The 12,561-nt window shown below is 41.6% G+C and overlaps 1 protein-coding gene across 16 annotated transcripts in view; it reads right to left on the bottom strand.

Annotated features, from left to right (window-relative positions):
* PHACTR1 (phosphatase and actin regulator 1) overlaps positions 1-12,561 on the bottom strand; it is a 420,672-nt gene that overhangs the window by 235,471 nt on the left and 172,640 nt on the right. For 2 of the 16 annotated variants that reach the window (XR_010598757.1, XM_005305207.5), the window contains exon 1: positions 10,103-10,257. The exons of 10 other annotated variants lie outside the window; for them this stretch is intronic. The gene's annotated coding sequence lies outside the window, so the exon portion shown is untranslated. Of the gene's footprint in view, positions 1-10,102; positions 10,518-10,580; positions 10,933-12,561 lie in introns of those variants that run through there. 4 more of the 16 variants (XM_065584979.1, XR_010598758.1, XR_010598761.1 and 1 more) reach the window with 4 other exon arrangements.

The following is a 12,561-nucleotide window of genomic DNA, read 5'->3' as shown; positions in this document are numbered from 1 at the left end:
GGAAGACCAAAGACAGGGTAGGCCCACTGCTTAGTGAAGAGGGAGAAACAGTAACAGGAAACTTGGAAATGGCAGAGATGCTTAATGACTTCTTTGTTTCGGTCTTCACCGAGAAGTTTGAAGGAATGCCTAACATAGTGAATGCTAATGGGAAGGGGGTAGGTTTAGCAGATAAAATAAAAAAAGAACAAGTTAAAAATCACTTAGAAAAGTTAGATGCCTGCAAGTCACCAGGGCCTGATGAAATGCATCCTAGAATACTCAAGGAGCTAATAGAGGAGGTATCTGAGCCTCTAGCTATTATCTTTGGAAAAATCATGGGAGACGGGAGAGATTCCAGAAGACTGGAAAAGGGCAAATATAGTGCCCATCTATAAAAAGGGAAATAAAAACAACCCAGGAAACTACAGACCAGTTAGTTTAACTTCTGTGCCAGGGAAGATAATGGAGCAAGTAATTAAGGAAATCATCTGCAAACACTTGGATGGTGGTAAGGTGATAGGGAACAGCCAGCATGGATTTGTGAAGAACAAATCATGTCAAACCAATCTGATAGCTTTCTTTGATAGGATAACGAGCCTTGTGGATAAGGGTGAAGCTGTGGATGTGGTATACCTAGACTTTAGTAAGGCATTTGATACAGTCTCGTATTTGCCTAGTTTATCGATAAGAATGTCATGCAATTTAGATGGGGCTACTATAAGGTGGGTTCATAACTGGCTGGATAACCGTACTCAGAGAGTTGTTATTAATGGTTCCCAATCCTGCTGGAAAGGCATAACGAGTGGGGTACCGCAGAGGTCTGTTTTGGGACCGGCACTGTTCAATATCTTCATCAACAACTTAGATATTGGCATAGAAAGTACGCTTATTAAGTTTGCGGATGATACCAAACTGGGAGGGATTGCAACTGCTTTGGAGGACAGGTTCATAATTCAAAATGATCTGGACAAATTGGAGAAATGGGCTGAGGTAAACAGGATGAAGTTTAACAAAGACAAATGCAAAGTGCTCCGCCTAGGAAGGAAAAATCAGTTTCACACATACAGAATGGGAAGAGACTGTCTAGGAAGGAGTACGGCAGAAAGGGATCTAGGGGTTATAGTGGACCACAAGCTAAATATGAGTCAACAGTGTGATGCTGTTGCAAAAAAAGCAAACGTGATTCTGGGATGTATTAACAGGTGTGTTGTGAGCAAGACACGAGAAGTCATTCTTCCGCTCTACTCTGCTCTGGTTAGGCCTCCGCTGGAGTATTGTGTCCAGTTCTGGGCACCGCATTTTAAAAAAAGATGTGGAGAAATTGGAGCGGGTCCAGAGAAGAGCAACAAGAATGATTAAAGGTCTTGAGAACATGACCTATGAAGGAAGGCTGAAAGAATTGGGTTTGTTTAGTTTGGAAAAGAGAAGACTGAGAGGGGACATGATAGCAGTTTTCAGGTATTTAAAAGGGTGTCATAAGGAGGAGGGAGAAAACTTGTTCACCTTAGCCTCTAAGGATAGAACCAGAAGCAATGGGTTTAAACTGCAGCAAGGGAGGTCTAGGTTGGACATTAGGAAAAAGTTCCTAACTGTCAGGGTGGTTTAACACTGGAATAAATTGCCTAGGGAGGTTGTGGAATCTCCATCTCTGGAGATATTTAAGAGTAGGTTAGATAAATGTCTATCAGGGATGGTCTAGACAGTATTTGGTCCTGCCATGCGGGCAGGGGACTGGACTCGATGACCTCTCGAGGTCCCTTCCAGTCCTAGAATCTATGAATCTATGAAACAGCTTGTAGCTGACTGTAATGATTTTAATATATTGTAATTCATGATAATGTAATGATATATTTCATTACTATTTTAATAATGATTACACTGTTAAGATGCCAATGATAGACACACATTCAATAACTAGAATATGAAATAAGTGTATAAATATGCTGAAAATTGCCAGTTTTGCGGGGAGGCTGAGCCCCCCCCAAACACACCTCGCCCTTAAGGCAGGAGGGGGCAGAAAGGAGTAAGTAGTGGGCAGGAGATGCTCAGGGGAGAGGACCTAAGAGGGAGGGGGCAGGAAGAGGTGGACTGGGGTAGAGTAAGGGCAGGGCCTTGGGGAAGGGGGCGGAACTGGGATGGGGCATCTACTGGCAAAACCAAAAGTCAGCACCTATGTTTCCAAAAGCTATGCTTTTGACCAAAAGAAACCAAATGTATGCAGTGCTGAATGCCAAAGTTTAATCGCATTTTGAACAAGCTCCTGTCTACTATACATAATACAGCCTGATCTCCACATACAAATACAATCAAGGGTGTGAATTTGATATCTGCAGTATAAAACTAGTCAGATAAAAGAGTACTTCCAGCTTCTGGAATTGATAAATAGATATGATGCTTTTCACCTCTAGATCAGTGGTTCAAATACAATCAAGGATTGTAATGATACGAAGTTGTTAGCTTTGGATAGTTGTTTGGTATCCTGTGTGAAATGAGTTTCTGGTCCCAGTTCACCTCCCCTAGTAGATAGCTGTTAGCATCCCTGGTTTGTCTGGTTAGCCACCAGTTGTATCTTGTCAAAATCTTAGCCTGTGAGCTCTCTGGAGGTAGGAACTTGGTTTTGTTTGTACAGTGCCTATTACAATGGTGTTCTGATTAGATGCCTCTAGATACTACTGTAATATAATTAAGTGATAGTGGGGTTCTGGTCCATCACTAGGGTTCTTAGGAACTGCAGTAATATAACTGTCTCTGCAGAAAGGTTATAGTTTTGACAACAGGACCAAACTACCTTCTCAGTCCTAGGGTATATCTACACTCAAACTGCTGCAGCGCTTCAGTGTAGACACTCACTACAGTGATGGGAAGGGCTGTCCTGTCGCTGTAGTGAATCTACTTCCCCAAGAGGTGGTAGCTAGGTTGATGGAAGAATGCTTCCATTGACCTAGCGCTGTCTACATCAGGGGTTACGCTGACATAGCTATGTCCCTCAGGGGTGTGGAATTTTCACACCCCGGGTGACATAGCTGTGACAGAGTGGGAATTGCCTATAATATTTTGTATGAATACTGTGTGTGCCTCAGTTTCCCCATGTTGTGCATGGTTAAACTTGGTGGTGGGAAAAGGTTGTTTGCTCTTTGCAGAGACCCAGAAATCCAGGTGTGACTGTTGCCTAGCTATCTGGGGCCTGGGCCCAGACAAGGTCCGCATTTGGTACCTAGCAACTAACGATAAGCAGAGTCCACCCTCTGCAGGAAGCCAGCCAGCTGTGACTGGCTGGAGAACAAAAGAAGTAAGGACGATGGCTAAGTGACCATTTTTGACATGGAAACCAGAACAAAGGATGGAGGAGGTACCCTGGGGGGGTTGTTATGTATGGGCCACTGGAAGCATGACACTCTTCTGGATGGGGAGATCAGAGAGAGCTCTGGGCTCAGGACTGACCCAGATGGACTTTGCTGTAACTTTCTGCTTTCTATGTTAACCTAAGGACTTTCTACACTGTGTTTCAGACATCTAATAAATCCTTCTGTTTTTACAACGCTGACTACGAGCCACTCCAGAGTCAGGAAGCTGGGGGGGGCCATTGCTCCCTTTGAGTGTGTAAGTCTTCCCCGGGTGTCCAATTCAGGTGGACTGGCTGAGGGGAGTTCACGGGGCAAAGCAGAGGCGCTGAAGGCTCCGTGGTTCAGTCCCAGGAGGAGGTGAAACCAAGGGGCTTACCCCAGGGAGAGAGAGTGTGACCCTAAGGGGGTTGACACACTGAAGGGGGTCTTCACAGGCATTATTCCAGAGCCAGTCAAGAGCACTGGCTCTATGGATCCATTACAGTAGCTATGCCAATGAAGTTTTCAGTGTAGATCAGATCAGTGGTCTCTCCAGGTCACACCACTGGGAGGGACAGTGTGAGAAAGCTTGCCGTATTACTCAGCTTGTAAACTCTTTGGAGCAGGGATCATCATTTCATTATATGTATTATGATGAGCTGGATAAAACTTTGTTATGGATTAGGTTAAAACCCATTGAGGCTGATAGGTGGGGGTTGTGTTATTTGAAGGGTGAGTTCACACCTAAGACAAAAGGAGTGTGTGAACCATCCGAAGAGCTTTTGGGCTGAGTATTGTTTTGGGTAGGAGTGTGTGTGTGAGAAAACACGCAGATACTGAGGTCATAGACAAGAACAAAGACAGGGGCAGAGGAAAAGAGGCAAGAAAAAACGGAAGCAGGAGCCTGTACCAATGTGGCTCTGGAAAAAACTAAAGACAAGACAGCTTTTGGATCTGGTGTTTGGTAAAGAAGCTTAGGGAGCTGGTACTGCTCTTTTTTGTTCCTGCTTCCATCTGTATTCAGAGACACAGGACTCCTAGGGTGACCAGACAGCAACTGTGAAAAATCGGGATGGGGTGGCCAGGGTGGGGGGTGGAGGGCAGGGAATAGGTGCCTATATAAGACAAAGCCCCAAATATCAGGACTGTCCCTATAAAATCAGGGCATCTGGTCACCCTAAGGACTCTGTATATTCCTTTTAAATAAATAAGAGTGCAAAGAAATACCTGGCTACCACCAATTTCTACTCCCAAATGGGATACCTGGAGAGCCATGAACTTTGACTAGGGAATCTTATCTAACTCCTGTAACTCTAATTTTAAAACTGGGAAGTATCCCCTGAGAGGGAGATACTATTTATACACATAGAGTCTCTACTGACTGGATTATTCCTGCCTTGGGGCAAGGGATAGAGTAGAGTTGATCAACTGTATTGTACAGATCTCTTCATCCATAACATGTTTCTATTAATGACAAAAATAGAGGGAGGGAGAGGGGGGGGGGACGACACTACTGTTTCTTTAACTCCCAAATGGCTTATTTATCTTTTGTTCTTCTTTCTAATCTGCTATTTTATACTTGAAGTGTTGTTCTAGCTGTGTTGGTCCCAGGATATTAGAGAGACAAAGTGGGTGAGGTAATATCTTTTACTGGACCAACTTCTGTTGGTGAGAGAAACAAGCTTTTGAGCTTACCCAGAGCACTCACTCACTCTCTTTCCTCCTGTGCAACTTTGCATAAACTCAGAAAGCTTGTCTCTCTGACCAAGGGAAGTTGGTGCAATAAAAGATTACCTCACGCATCTTGCCTCTCATTTTATACTTGGGCCATTTAGTGAAAATTTAGCAGTGTTAGGATTCTCCCACTCTTTGGTTTTCCTTAATTAAGTACCCAGGCACTGAGTGTACTATATGAATAAAGCCTGCTTCAACACATCCCTCCCTGTCCCTTTCATTCACTTGTTCAAAGGAACATCAAAAAGTCAGTAAGAGGTCACTGTTTTTCACCCAAATGACTTAAAAATAGGTTAGTAAAGAATGGGTGAATGTAATATACCACCAAAACCCCTGGCTGCATGCATCAGCAAGATTCAGGCTGTAAAACTGGAGAAAATCTCATTACCATGACATACCAGTCATTTATAATAAGCAAATCTAAATGTTGAACACTGCAGCCTGATTAATCAGCAGATATTTTCGATTACAGACTTTTAGAACACAGTTCCTGGTAAAGTTTAAAATTCATTGCACTTCAATAAAGCAAAAGGTGAGAAAGGTATAAAGAGGGGGACAAGTTCATCCCTGGTACAATTCTATTGACTCCAATGACAGAACCACACCAGAAATTAGCTTGCGCCAAGATCTACCACAATGTTGCTAACAAGTAAAGGATATCTGTGCGACTCCCACTTTCTCAGTAGGAAATCATAATCATGGACTGTTATTTTCTAAAGTGCTTTGCATTACAGCGGTAAGTGGATATATTCTATTGAAAAACAAAAGCCGCATGCTTAAGTACATTTTGGAATTGAGTTAAACCCAGACACTCAAATTTGAATTCCAGCCATTGTAGGCAAAAGAGGAGGAGGAAGAAAAAAAAAAAAAAAGGCACATCACTATTACATGCCGTAAAAGGCAATGTACTTTTGACAACAGAGCTCCTCCCTAGGAAAACATGGCTGTGGAGACCTGGGCAAAACTCAGCAGTTTTATTTCATAGAGGTTAATGGAAACGTTATAATTAGTTCTGTCCACATAGGTTTACACAGATGAGCCTCAGATGTTGGATCAAGATCTCAGAGCTTGGAAGAGTGAAAATCTCAAAGCTTTGAAACTGTTGTTGAGTTTCACCTATTTTTGTGTTAAATCTATGCAAAATTTTGCATGACTTTGCTGTAAAACTATAAACTGGTCCTGGGTTTCTCAAAAGTGAGTTCAGATATGCAGGAAAATAATTATGGCCAAATGTTTTGCCCCAAATGGAACCATCTTGAAGAATGCAGGTTCTATATTTAGAAAAAACTGGAAACGTTTGAGAATCGTGTTCCATTTTGCTTTGGTACAATATGAGTTCTGGGTGGCTGCATTTTGTTGTTGTTAGTTTATGTTATTCTCCTAGTAATCATAGAAACAGGACGAGGATTACTTTCAAAACAAGAACATTCATTTTCAGATAGCAGAAACTCTGGCTGTTTAAAATTCTACCTGTCCTGAAAGATTTCATCCTGCAGAGCAGGAAATCTCAATTATATAATACTGAGGCCTTATCTACACTGGGGGGAGGTATGGGGGAGGAAATCCAGGGCCAGCTCCAGGCACCAGCTGAGCAAGCAGGTGCTTGGGGCAGCCAAGGGGAAGGGGCGGCAGGTCGGGCTCTTCGGCGGCGGGTCCCTCGGTCCCTCTCGGAGGGAAGGACCTGCCACCGAAGTGCCGCCGAAGAAGAAAGTGGCACGGTGGAGCTACAGCCAATCGTGGCCCCCCGGCAACTGCTTGGGGCAGCAAAAACCCTGGAGCCATTCCTGAGGAAATCGACTAGACTAGACGTGATAAATTGATCCCCGCTAGATTGATTGCTGCCTGCCGATCCGGCAGGTAGAGTAGACATACGCTAAGATTCTCTTAAAAAGCTGCTCCCTTCATGTTGAACAGAAGGAATTTTTAAAGGCCCCTGAGTGTAGCTAGAAATATTTTTTCCTTTAGAAACAATAAATGTATGAAATGTAAGAAAGAATATACAATGAAACTCAAAAGGGTCAGAACAATGACAGTCTCACATTTTGTGAACAATTTAACAAATGTGAGTTGAGGTATGAGCTTGTAAGAAAACTAGAAACCAGGCAAGTTTCATGTGGTTTCAGGGTTTATTGTAAACATTTTGCATACCTCTATTGCAAAAGCTTCAGGTAAAATCTAGGTGATTAATCTAGGGGCAAGAATACTACCAAGCCAGTCAAACTCACAGATAAGGTTGGAGAATTAGCCTCAATTTTCATCCTTAAATTACTTTCACAGCTTCTGGATTCATTCAAACTACTGATACAATTTACATTTAGTCCTCAGTAATTTCTTTAGGTTAGTATTAAAAACACAGATTTTTCTAATAAGCAGTTTAACAATTCTGCAAGGAACTCAAAGGTGAGCCAGAAAGGCTGCTTCACAGTTTTTATGGACCATCTCATAACTAGTGTAATTAGAAAGTTTGGGAAATATGGAATCTGCCCTTGGTTCAGACCAGTTACCAGCTATTACTATAGGTCAAGGCCAAATCAGATAAGTTTTAGTCTCTCGATAAATCACCCTTATTTGACCATAATTATTCTTTTGGAGCCAATATTATTTATCTGATCAATGCATGAAATTAAAGATTGTACCAGACCATTCAGAGTCATCATTGTGTATCACATCCAGTCTCCTTGGAGAAGTTCTAATATGCAGATGTTTATTCACAGAGCATGATGGTTCTTACAAAGAGATTAAACCATCAATCTATTGTCAGTCTGACCACCACTCATAAAAATGAACGGGTATGTACTCCCCAGGCTATCTACACATAACTCTCACTGTCATCAATGGGTGTACTGCATGGCAGTAGATGGATAAACACCAAACATATCATAGTCTTCAATTTCTATTTCTTGGAGCAATGAGCATTTTTTATGGAGACTGGTGGATTTTTTTTTTTGGTCCTTCAACAGATATTTTATTAACATAACTGTTAGATATCTATATCTAACAGTACCAGCTATCACTGTGATCATATTTGACCAAACAGATCCCTACTGTAACTATCAAAATCAGTGGATTTATACAAGGATCAATCTGGCCAAATATATCTGCCTTGGGAGATTATATTTCAAGGTGATATAATTCACTGGCTGTGTGCGTATAAAATAGTGAGTGGTGATGCTCTCTAGTGGCTGCAGCTACCAATATCAATAGTATGAAATTTCTTCTTTAGCTCAAGGAGTAGAGGCCTGCATTTTTGGTGCTATTCAATATATATAGGGTCTGGCTCTGTGTCCCTGGGAATCTTTGGGTCGTGAGTAAGATACTGTACTGCTCAATATGAGCAAGGGTGGTAGAAGCTAAACACTGTAATCACATCTGTTGTGTGAAACATGCATCTCCTGTACAATGGGAACAACAGATCTGATAGCATGTGTACATATTTTCAGTTTTTAGCTACAACCTTTTTACCATAAACATCTCCACTGACAGCAGACTTAGAAAACAGAAATTCGGTAAATAAAGCAAATGCTTACCAACCTGTAATCTAGAGTATTGGGAAGAAATATCGCTATTAAAAATAGGCTGACAGTCATGTAGTACTTTTTATATAGGGATCCCAAAATGCTGATTCATAAATTTACAAACTACTATATATACAGTTCAGGGATTATATCCCCTACTGCTGAAACGCTGCCTTCTCTAGTGCGGAAGATTTCCACATAGCAAATCTACAACATAACACTATAACCAGTTGAAACTACATTGGGAATTTTATGTAAACAGAATGTAATTACCCAAGTTAACATATGGTCGGGTCATGCCAAGGGAAAAAAAAAAAAAGGGAACTGTTTTGTCTAATTGAAACAGTTGAGTGGTTAAAGCACAAGGTTGTTCCAAGCTGTGCTAGAAACTAGTTTGATCTTGGTCAAATTATTCAGGGCCTGGCTACAATGTACATTTTACTATTTCACTGTATAGTTGTCTAGCATGTATGTCTGTGTTCTAACCCTTTATTTTGTCCATACTATGAATGCAGGAATAGGAGTATAGCATGGTGCTACAGTCTAAATCACTGTATCATGGCTTAGGCTGTCACACAGCTCTATAAACATGTCCTACAAAAACTGCCAACACAAATACCCCTGACCATATTCTGGCAGTTAGACTTGTAGCATAAATGATACCACAAGCTCTCTGCTTCAGTGTCCTCACCTGAAAAAAAAGGAATACTAATGCCTATCTCACAGACACATTAGGAAGCTCAATTAATGTTTGCATTCTTAGGAAGGAAGGGATTACAGAAGAGCAACATATTGTTATGCATTTCGTACTGGTTATAGACATATTGCCCTCACCTCCTGACCAATGCTTATGATTACATTTTTTCTTTCCAATCTCAAATCTTAATTCAACCTAACTCCTTCTTTCAGTCTGCAAGTTGCTATATTATATTTCAACATACCTATATAACAGAAAACAATCAAACACAACAAGGGCAAGACTTCTCTCCAAACCCCTGGTTTTGGGCTTGCCCACTTTGCATATATGTGTGCAGGGATTTCTTGTAATAGCTACCAGATGGTGGGACAATTCCATTATTCTTTTCACATGTCAGCAACTGGATCAAAGGAGAAATCAACAGAGAAGATCAAATTCCCTCTCTCGGCTCTTTTAGCTCTCTCCCTTGTTTGCAACAGAGGCTGCTCAGGAAGGTAACGCCTAGGCTTTTTTAGGTCTTCTAAATTAACTTTTTTGGGTTCCTCAAACAATCACGTGCTGTGGTCCTGCAGTGATCACATGTCTCAACTGCAGTCGGATTTGCAAGTGAATCTCCCCAGTCTACAAATCCCAGATACCCCACTGATTTTCAGAAGACCTAGTGATCTCTAATTCACACACACACTGGTTTTTGGGCATACACATGCAGCTGCTATCATCAACCATGTCTAACAAACACAAACAGACAAAAGGACTTTGCAAACCCAAACAATATATATAGATCTATATTACCAGTTCTTTGAGAAAGAAGAATATCCAGGAACAAACATATGGTTTGTGCTCTTGCCTACCTGTTAGAGATCACAAAGCTGCTTTCACACTTCCTGCCTCTCTCTCTGCAACAGCTGTGCTTTCTGAAACTGAGCAACAGTCTCCTTAAGTGTTGTGGTCTGAAAATACACCCCCCCACACACTCATACAGGCTTGCAGTGCCAGACAGCCCCTTCTCCTTCTGATTCAGCCAGTCGAAACAAGTTACAATTCACTGGCCAACTCACATGTGAAAGGGAGATAGAGAGTTCAGAACAATCAATCCAATTAACAGTCCTGAAAACAGCACCATGGCATTTATGTGATAATAAAAGGTTACATTCAGTTTGTACCTCTTCCTCCTCCCCCTTATGTTTCCTATAAATATATCTTCAGCAGACCCTTGCCAGTTTACAGAGGTGCCAGCTGTTTACTCTCTCTCCTTCTATCTTATACAGTCACAGAAAAGTAATAATGGGTTTTAGATCACAGACTATTAGGAATGTGATTGCTTCTTACCTCCACAAGGCAATGATTCCTAGCTGCTTGTTGAGGTCTCCAGTGAGCCACTCATTTTGTTCAAGATCGGATGCACCCAGTTTTGAAGGCAGGGGTTGTTATTGAAGGGAACAGAAAACAAGCCACAGGTCCAGCTAATGTCCCATCCCCACTCGTCCTCTACCCATCAAATCCCTAAGCTTTGAACCAGAAATACATGTGGCTGTTGCAGCAGTAGATGATTTCAGATGAAGTACTATGGAAATTCTGTGCTATATACTTTTTGTTTTAAACACTATTTGTTGAGCTTTTTAACATGCAGCTTGTCTCCTTCTGCAGGGAATTACTCAGACAGCAAGTCATGTGACTCTCAGCAGCACAATTATATAATTCAAACTGTGCTAAGGCTATTCAGGGTTTTGATTTGGAAATCACACCCATGAAGAGAGAAACAAACAAGAGCCGATGACATGGAAATCCATGCTCTCTCTGATCAGGAGCCTGTATCTCTAGCATGCATGTTTATGTGTGTTTGCTGTTACACAGGACATCAAGGAGGGCTCTGCTGTAGTTCAACACCCCTACCTGAATTAGCAGGGAGTCAAGTAGCACATGGACTTCTGAAGGAGTAACCAAACTGGCTACTAACAGTTCCTTTAGGGGAAAGGGCTCTAGGTATCCGAAGACGTAACTTATGTATATGGGTTAACTACCTATATTGGGGGACAGGAAAGTTCCAGTGACTACAGTCTAGATAGGTCCTAGCTGTAAAGTTCAGATGCAGATCTGGATTCAGTTAAGCGCTTCTCCAGAGTTAGGGCTGTTCCAATCCAAACGGGTTGATTCAGGCATTTATACAAACAGGGGTTAGTCATGACAGTCAGATCCAGATCCACACTCCTCCAAAGGAAGTGTGTGAATCTGAGGGTTTTGGATCAGGCCTTCTCTACTATATAATACAATGGAAAACGTCACACAGAACATAGCCATATTACTCTCTAACATGGAGCTACTGTACTTATAAACACAAATAAACATATCACAGAAACATTTGGCCTTTCTACAGATGGGTCAGGAACATTTAGATTCAGTGCTTTGGTTTGTCCCGTTATAGTGACAGGCCTGAAACAAAGATATGGATTTGGATTTGAACTTCTTCATAGTTTGGCCAGGAGGTGTGGTGGATCTGAGCCAGTACTTTGGTTCAGACCCAACTCAAGGTGTTGTCTTGCCAACAGGCCTGGTGTAAAGGAGAAAGCTGTCACTTCCGCCCTTCCACTTATGGCACCACTATGCTTGGATTACTTCATATGTTGCCCCATTTGACTGTCTGATGCCTTGTTTATTGCAACTGATTGATTGCTGCCCATTTATTTCCAAATGCTTTCAGCTAATGGGTTATACTATTATCTGTTCCTGGATTTACTTCATTGATTGACTTTTATCTATTTGATCTGACTAATGGATTACATTTTACTGATTCAGAGACTGTCCTGCTTAATTTAATTTGTCCATTTCTTTCTCCAGATCCTTTCATGGGGTCCCCCACAGTTCCCACATCAAATTTATACTAATAAATAACAATAGTATGTAATAATAATAAGCACCTTAGTTTTGCATTCAAGGCCCTAGCTCCTACTTATTATTGCCATTAATCATTATTATTATTTGTACTGCAGTAGTGCCCCAGGCAAGGACAGGAGCCCCGTTGTAGTAGGTGCTATACAAACCTATAGGTAAAAATCAGTTCCCTCATGTCTTTCCTTCATTTTCATCTCCAGGCTTTCTTCTTACCTGGAACACTGTCTTCTTACTAGATCCAGCTGGAGCACTCTCTCCTCCCAATCTTCCCTTAAACTGCACCATTCTGAAAGTTTTATAAGCCCTGCTGAGAAGTTAGCTAATGAATGGCTGAAGATCATAATAACAAAATGCAACAAAAAGTGGAACTACTGGGAATAAGGTGAATGCATAACCTCACCACTCACATTGCTGTTTTGTT

This window comes from Chrysemys picta, chromosome 2 (assembly GCF_011386835.1).
Source record: "Chrysemys picta bellii isolate R12L10 chromosome 2, ASM1138683v2, whole genome shotgun sequence".
Lineage (NCBI taxonomy): Eukaryota > Metazoa > Chordata > Testudines > Emydidae > Chrysemys > Chrysemys picta.
This window is presented reverse-complemented; position numbering and strand designations above follow the sequence as displayed.